This window comes from Porites lutea, chromosome 9, assembly GCF_958299795.1.
Source record: "Porites lutea chromosome 9, jaPorLute2.1, whole genome shotgun sequence".
In the NCBI taxonomy this organism is placed as follows: domain Eukaryota; kingdom Metazoa; phylum Cnidaria; class Anthozoa; order Scleractinia; family Poritidae; genus Porites; species Porites lutea.
Genome location: NC_133209.1, coordinates 12,398,861 through 12,405,646, shown reverse-complemented (window position 1 = coordinate 12,405,646; position 6,786 = coordinate 12,398,861).

Genomic DNA, 6,786 nt, shown 5'->3' with positions numbered 1-6,786 from the left:
TTTTTTGGCCTAGTGTGTCATTACGCGTCTCGGGCCTTACTTCTGCTGGCGTCTCAGCCAAGTTGTCGTGCGTCGCCAACTGTCTCAGCCTTTCTCTTTAATAGTTTGAAAGCAAGCATGTAGATTACAGTCTTAGCTTAAACATCTATTAGTGTAACACCAACTGTCTGTAAGCGCAGTGTTTCAACCAGTGGCTTGGGCTTCACGTCGTTCAATGTGTCGCCAAGTGTCTTGCTTTTTATTTTTGCTAGACCATCAGCCAGCGTGTGCACCACTGACTCGGGCTTCCCCTTTGGACGCGTGAGCCAGCGTGTTGACCAGTGTCTCCGACTCCGCAACGCCTAATTTCTTGTTAAGTGTCTCTGTCTCCACCTTTGCCTAGTGTGTCGCCCTGTGCCTTGTCCTTTACATCGCCGGGTATTTTTGAAGTGTCTTATCTTATAATTCTTTGACGTGTTAGGCAGCTTCTTCACCAGTGCTTCGGCCTTTACAATGCCTAGATTTTCGTCATGTGTCTTGACTTCAACCTCTGCAACCGTTGAGCCTAGCGCGTCTAGCAGTACCTTAGCCTACACATCGGCTAGAGTGTCGGAAGTGTCTTGTCTTCCACCTCTGCTAGCTTGACTGCTAGCTTATCGACAAGTGCTCAAGACATTACTTAGTATTTCGCCAAGTGTCGTTACCTCCCCCTCTTTTAGCCTCTTAGCAATAGCGTCGGCCAAAGCTTTACATTACCTATTATGTTGTCTAGTGTCTTGGGCTGTTCAGAGTGTTCACCAAGGACTTAATATGCATATCGCCTAGTGTGTCACCAAGTGCGTCCGCCTACACTTCTAATATTCTGTCAGCGAGCGTGTGGACCAAAGCCTGGGAATCAACTTCGCTTAGTGTGTCGCCAATTCTCCCGGCCTCTTTCAGTGCAAGGGTTTTAGTTAGCGTGTTCACTAGTGCCTCGGCCTCTTTAGTCTTTTAGTGTCACGCCCACGGTCTCAAACTTCTCTAATTCTATTGCTTCAACCAGCGTTTTCTCCAGTGCCTTGCCTATCTCTTTGCCGACAGTGTCTCAAAAATTCACGGAATTCTCATCTTCAATAGTGATAAGGAGCGTGTCCACTTAAGCCCCGCTCTCCACAATGGTTAGTGTGTCGCTAAGTGTCTTAGCCTCCATCACTGCTATCGTGTTAGCCTGCACGTCGACTGCTTGCTGAAAGGTCTGGCTAAAGAAACAGGAAATGAATCGGCCTCAACATCTCCAAGTATGTTACCATCTGCCTTCAGCTTAGCAGGACTATGGGGTACGCGTTAAGCAGAACTTTCGCTTCCACATTGCCTGGTGTGTCTGCAAAAGTGTCGGTCTGCACCTCTGCTAGCGTGTGACCTAATGCGTTGACGAGTGAATTTGTCTCTATCTAGCTCAGTGTGTCACAAACTGTCTCAGCTTCCACACCTGATACCCTTTAAGCCACCATGTGGACCAGTGTCTCGGCCTCCACATCTTGGCTAGCGTGTCACCTGAACCGAAACCTCTTTTTCCGTGATAGGCAGCGTGCTAACTTGTGCATCGGCCTCCACATCGCTTAGTATTTCGCCACTTGTCTCGGAAACCACTCCTGCTACCGCGTCTGCTAGGGAGTCCATCGGTGGCTCGGCCTCTACATCACTAAGTGTGTCAGCAAGTGTTTCGGCGCCACACCTATTAGTGTTTAAACCAGCATGTCGACCAGTGCTTGCGCCTTCACATTGCGCAATGTGTCACAAATTGGTTTGGCCTTCACCTATGCTAAGATGTCAGTTAAATTGTCGCCCTGTGCTGTGGCCTGAACATTACCAAATGTGTCTCCAAGTGTTTCGGGCTCCACCCCCGCTAACGTGCCAGCCAGCGGGTGGACTAGTCCCTTGGCCTCCATATTGCCCACTGTAGCCCTCATATCGCTTAGTCTTGCGCTAAGAAATTCGGCCTCCATATCTGACACCGTGTCAGCCACTGTATAGACCAGTGCTTCGGCCTCCAGATCACACAGTATTTCACCAAGTGTCTCGTCCTCCAGCTCAGCGATCGTGTTAGCCAGCGTGTCCAACACTGCATCGGCCTACAAATTGGCCACGGTCTCCTCAGGTCTCTCGCCTTGCAAATGTTATCGTGTTATCCTGCTTCTCGACCACTGCTTTGCTTTCCACATCTCCCGGTGTGTTTCAGGTGTCTCAACCTCCAGCTCTGCTACTGTGTCAGCAATTGTGTCGAACAGTATCTTTGCCTCTACATCGCTTAATATGTTGACAAGTATCCTGGCCTTTACCTCCGCTACCGTGAAAGCTACAGTGTCGAAGAGTGTCTTGGCCTGCACATCTGGTAGAGTGTCATCCAGTGTGTTGCAAAGTGTCTGTCCTGTCAGACAGTGTCTCGACCTACCCACCGCCAACTGTGTGGCTATTTCACTAGTTTCTACTTCTAATAGCCTCTCAGCTAGCGTCTTGACTTGTGTCTCGGCCTCGTCATTACCCAGTGTGTCGTCAAGTGTCGCAAATTATTTCGGCTTCGGCATCCAAAGTTGTCCCCAAGTCTCTCGGAGTGCACCTCGGCGGGATGTTCTGGCATGTCGACCACTGCTTCAGCCTTAACATTGACCGGTTTTTTTCAAAGTATCTACCTCCACGTCTGCTATTCTCTCAGCCACCTGAGCTATTCTTTATGCGTGGAGCAGTCTCTTGTTCAGTTTATCGCTAAGTGTGCGATAAGTGTCTTGGTGTGCATCTCTTCTAGCGTGTTAGCCATTGTTTCTACAAGTTGTGTGTCTTTAAGTCTCTTAGCCTCGACCTCTGCTAGCCTGTCATCGATCAGGTTCACTACCACCTCGGCCTTCACATCGCCCATTGTGTTGCATAGTGTCTACTGCTTTACAACTGCTAGCGTCTTATTCAGCATGTCAACCAGTGCATTAATCTTTTCATCGACCAGTGTCTCTTTAACTTTGTCGGCTTCCACCCCAGCTATCAATTAACGCAGCTTGTCGACCAGTGCCTTTTGTTACACTTTGTTCGATGTGTCGCCAAGTGTCTTGTCCTCCACCTCTTTTATCGTGTTAAACAGCGGCTAAACCAGTGCCTTGCACTCCACATTGCGGATTCTCTTGCCGTAAGTCTTCTCCTTCACCGCCTAGTGGGGCCAACTGTCTTGTCTGTTACTTTTGCTAGCGTCTCATCCGGCCTGTGGACGGGTGCGTCGTTCATTACATCGTCAAGTGTGTCGCCAAAAGTCTAAGTCGTCACCTCTGTCAACCCCTCAGCTAGAGTGTTGACTAGTGCGCTGGTACGCAAATCGCCCAATGTGTTAATACAATACAATACAATACAATGTTCTTTATTTTGAGAGGGTAGATACATGATTAACCCAGTAAAGGGTTTTCTAATACATGGCCCTCTGTAATACAGAAAGAAATATATACAAATAAATTTCAAAAATACACACATACAATAATTACAGGTGTCTTGACTTCTACATGTCGACCTCTGCCTTCGGTTTCGTATCGCCTACTTTGTCGCCAAGCGTGGTTCCCTACACTTCAAATAGTCTTTCGGCAATTGTGCGGAGAAATGCCTAAGACCCAACATCGTATAGTGTGTTGCCAAGATTCCGGGCCTCCTGCTCTGCTAACATTTAAGCTGGCATGTTCAGGATTGCCTTGACCTTTTCATTGTTTAGTGTATTGCCAACGGTCTCGACCTTCACTACTTCAATTGCTTCAACTAGCGTTTTCAACAGCGCCTTTGCCCTGTCTTCGCCGATTGTGTCGCCAACTGTCTTGGACTCTTCATCCGTCGTCGTGTTAGCCTGCGTGTAAGGCAGGATGTGAAGCAGTACCTCCACATCTCACAAAGTGTCGCTAAGTTTGTTAGCCTCCACCTTGGCTAGCGTGGCTTCAACCTTCTGGATTAGTGCCTTCGCCTGCACATCGCAAAGTGTCTCTTTAAGTGTCTCGGGCTACACCCCGGCTACCCCGTTAGCGAGCGAGTCGACAAGTACCTCGTCCTCTACTTCGTTCCGTGTGGCGCCAAGTGTCTCAGAGCCTAAACCATTAGACTTTCAACCAGCCTGTAGACAACTACCTTTAAATTGCCAGTGTTTCGCCAAGTGTCTAAAAACTAACACTTGCTATCAAGGCAGCTAGCGTGAAGACAGCTATCTCGTGCTGCACATCATTTAAAGTTTCATTAACCTTCTCCGTTTCCACCCTTTATTGCGTACGAACTAATGTGTAAAACTGTTCCTTGGTCTCTACATTGCCAATTGTATGACCAAATTTCTAGTTCCCAACGTAGGCTTGCGCGTCAGCCAACATGGTGATCAGTGCCTTGACTCTCACATCAGCTACTATAGCGCCAAGTGTCTCGTCCTCCTGCTTGGCTAGCACGTCAGCTACAGTGTCGCCCTATCAAAGTTTGTCACCAAGTGTCTCAGACTTTAGTCCGCCTAGCCTTTAAGGAGGTCATCGACCATTGTATCGGCCTTGACATCGCTTAGTATATTGCAACGGTTTCAGCAACAACCTCTGGTAGCGTCACAGCAAGCGTGTGTACTTTCATCTCGTCTGCCACATCGCCCATTGTCTCAGCAAATGTCTCTTCCTCTAAGTCAGCTGGTGTGGCAGCCAGCGCGATGGTTAGTGCCTTGCCCTCAGCATCGCCCAGTCTCTCGCCAAGTGTCTTCTCTTTCACAGTGTTGTGTCTTAGCCAGATTGTCCGACAAAGCCTGGCACTGTATAAAGCCCAGAGTATCGTCAATTCTCTCTGCTTCCGCTTGCAAGCTTGTCATCGTTCATCTCGACCACTGCTCCGGTCTGCACATCTCCTGCTGTGTTGCCAAGTTTCTCCACCTCCACCACTGCTACTGTGTCAGCAAGAAAGTCGGCAACTACCCTCTACATCCCTTAGTATGTCAACAAGTGTCTCGGCCTTTACTTTTGTAGCGTTTGAGCTACCGTGTCGAGTAGTGTCTCGGCCCGCACAAGTTCTAGAGTGTCAGTCATCGAGTCGACCACTGCCTTGCCCTCTACATGAATAAACTGTCGGGCAGTGCTTCGGCTTTTCGATTGCCGGGTGTATCGCCAATTGTCTCGTCTCTACATTTAATGGCCTCTAAGCTAGTGTGTTGACTTATGCCTCGGGCTCAAGATTACGCAGTGTGTTACAAAGATTTTTGCCCTTCACCAAAGCTAGTGTGTCAGCCTGCGTGTTAACCCGTACCTCAGTCTCCGCATCCCTCATTGTGTCGGGCTGCAACTCTACTAGCGTGTTCCAGCACGTCAACCACCGCTTCTTCTCCATATCGCCCGGTTTTTTTGGCGAGTGTAACCACCTCCAGCTGTAATACTCTGTATCTGGGCCAGTACATCGCTTAGTGTGTCGATAAGTGTCTCACCATCCATGTCTACTAGCGTGTCAGCCAGCATGTCGACCCGCCCCAATTCGTCCGGTGTGTCGCCAAGTGCTTTAGCCTCCACCTCAGCTAGCCCGTTTGCGATCGTGTTGACCAGAGCCTCCTGCCTCACATCGCGCAGTGTTCCGCCTAATCTCTATGTCTTAACATTTGCTAACGTGTCATCCAGCGTTTCAATCAGTGCTACGGCCTTGTTATCGACTAGTGTCTTCCCAAGTTTGTTAACCTCCACCTCTGCTTGCGTATAAGCTAGCGTTTTGTCTAGTGCCTCGACCTCCACTTCGTCAAGTGTGTCGCCAAGTGATTTTCCTCCACTTCTGCCAGGGTGTTATACGGCGTGGCGACCAGTGCCTCGGCCTCGAAATTTTTCAGTCTGTTGCCATGAGTCTCGTCCTCCACCACTGATAGTGTGTCAGCCCGCCTGTCCATTTGTCCCTTGGCCTATACATCACCCACTTTTTCCAAACGCTATAAGTCTTTACTTCTACAACCGTGTCGTTTACCGTGTCAAGGAGTGCTTTTCCCTCCACGTCGCCTAGCGTTTTGCCAATTGTGTTGGCCTGCAGCTTTGCTAGTGGGTCGGCCAGCGTATCCAGCAGAGTTTTGGCCATCTCTTTAGCTAGCCTACTGACCAGCGTGTCCACCAGTGCTTCGAATTTCATTTCACATAGTGCTTCGTTAACTGTCTTGCTTTGCAGCTTTGCTTCCGTGTCAGCCAGCATCACCCATTGTGTCACGAAATGTCTTGGCATCAGCTCTTGCGTGTCAGCCAGCAGGTGGACTAATGCACTGGCCTACCTAGGCCCAGTGTATCAGCCAGCGTATCAAATAGTGCCTTGCCATCGACAACGTCTAGTAATTCGCCGAGTGTCGTTGCCTCGACCTCTTCTTGCGTATTGGCAAGCCTGTTGACCAAAGCTGCAGCCTCTACATAGACCAGTAGTTAGCCATGTGTCTTGCGCTTCACCGCGTTTGGAGTAGATACCAGCGTGTGGACCACGGCTTCTCGTTCCACATCGCCCCATATGTCATCTAGTGTTTTGCGTCAGCCTCGGCAGACGTGTCAGCCAGGATGAATACTACTGCCTTTCCCTCCTGTTTGTCCAGTGTGTCCTCAGGTTTCTTAGCCTCCACCTCTACTATCGTGTATGCGAGCGTCTTAACCAGTTCCTTGGCCTTTTAGTCAACTAGTGTTTTGCCATATTTCTCGTTCTCCACCAGTGCTACCTTGTCAGCTACCATGTCAAGCACTGCCTCAGCCTCTGCATCGCATAGAGTGTTGCGAAGTGCCACGCTCTCCACTACTGCAAGTGTGTCAGCCAGTTTTTCGAGCAGTGCTTCTGCTCGCCCAG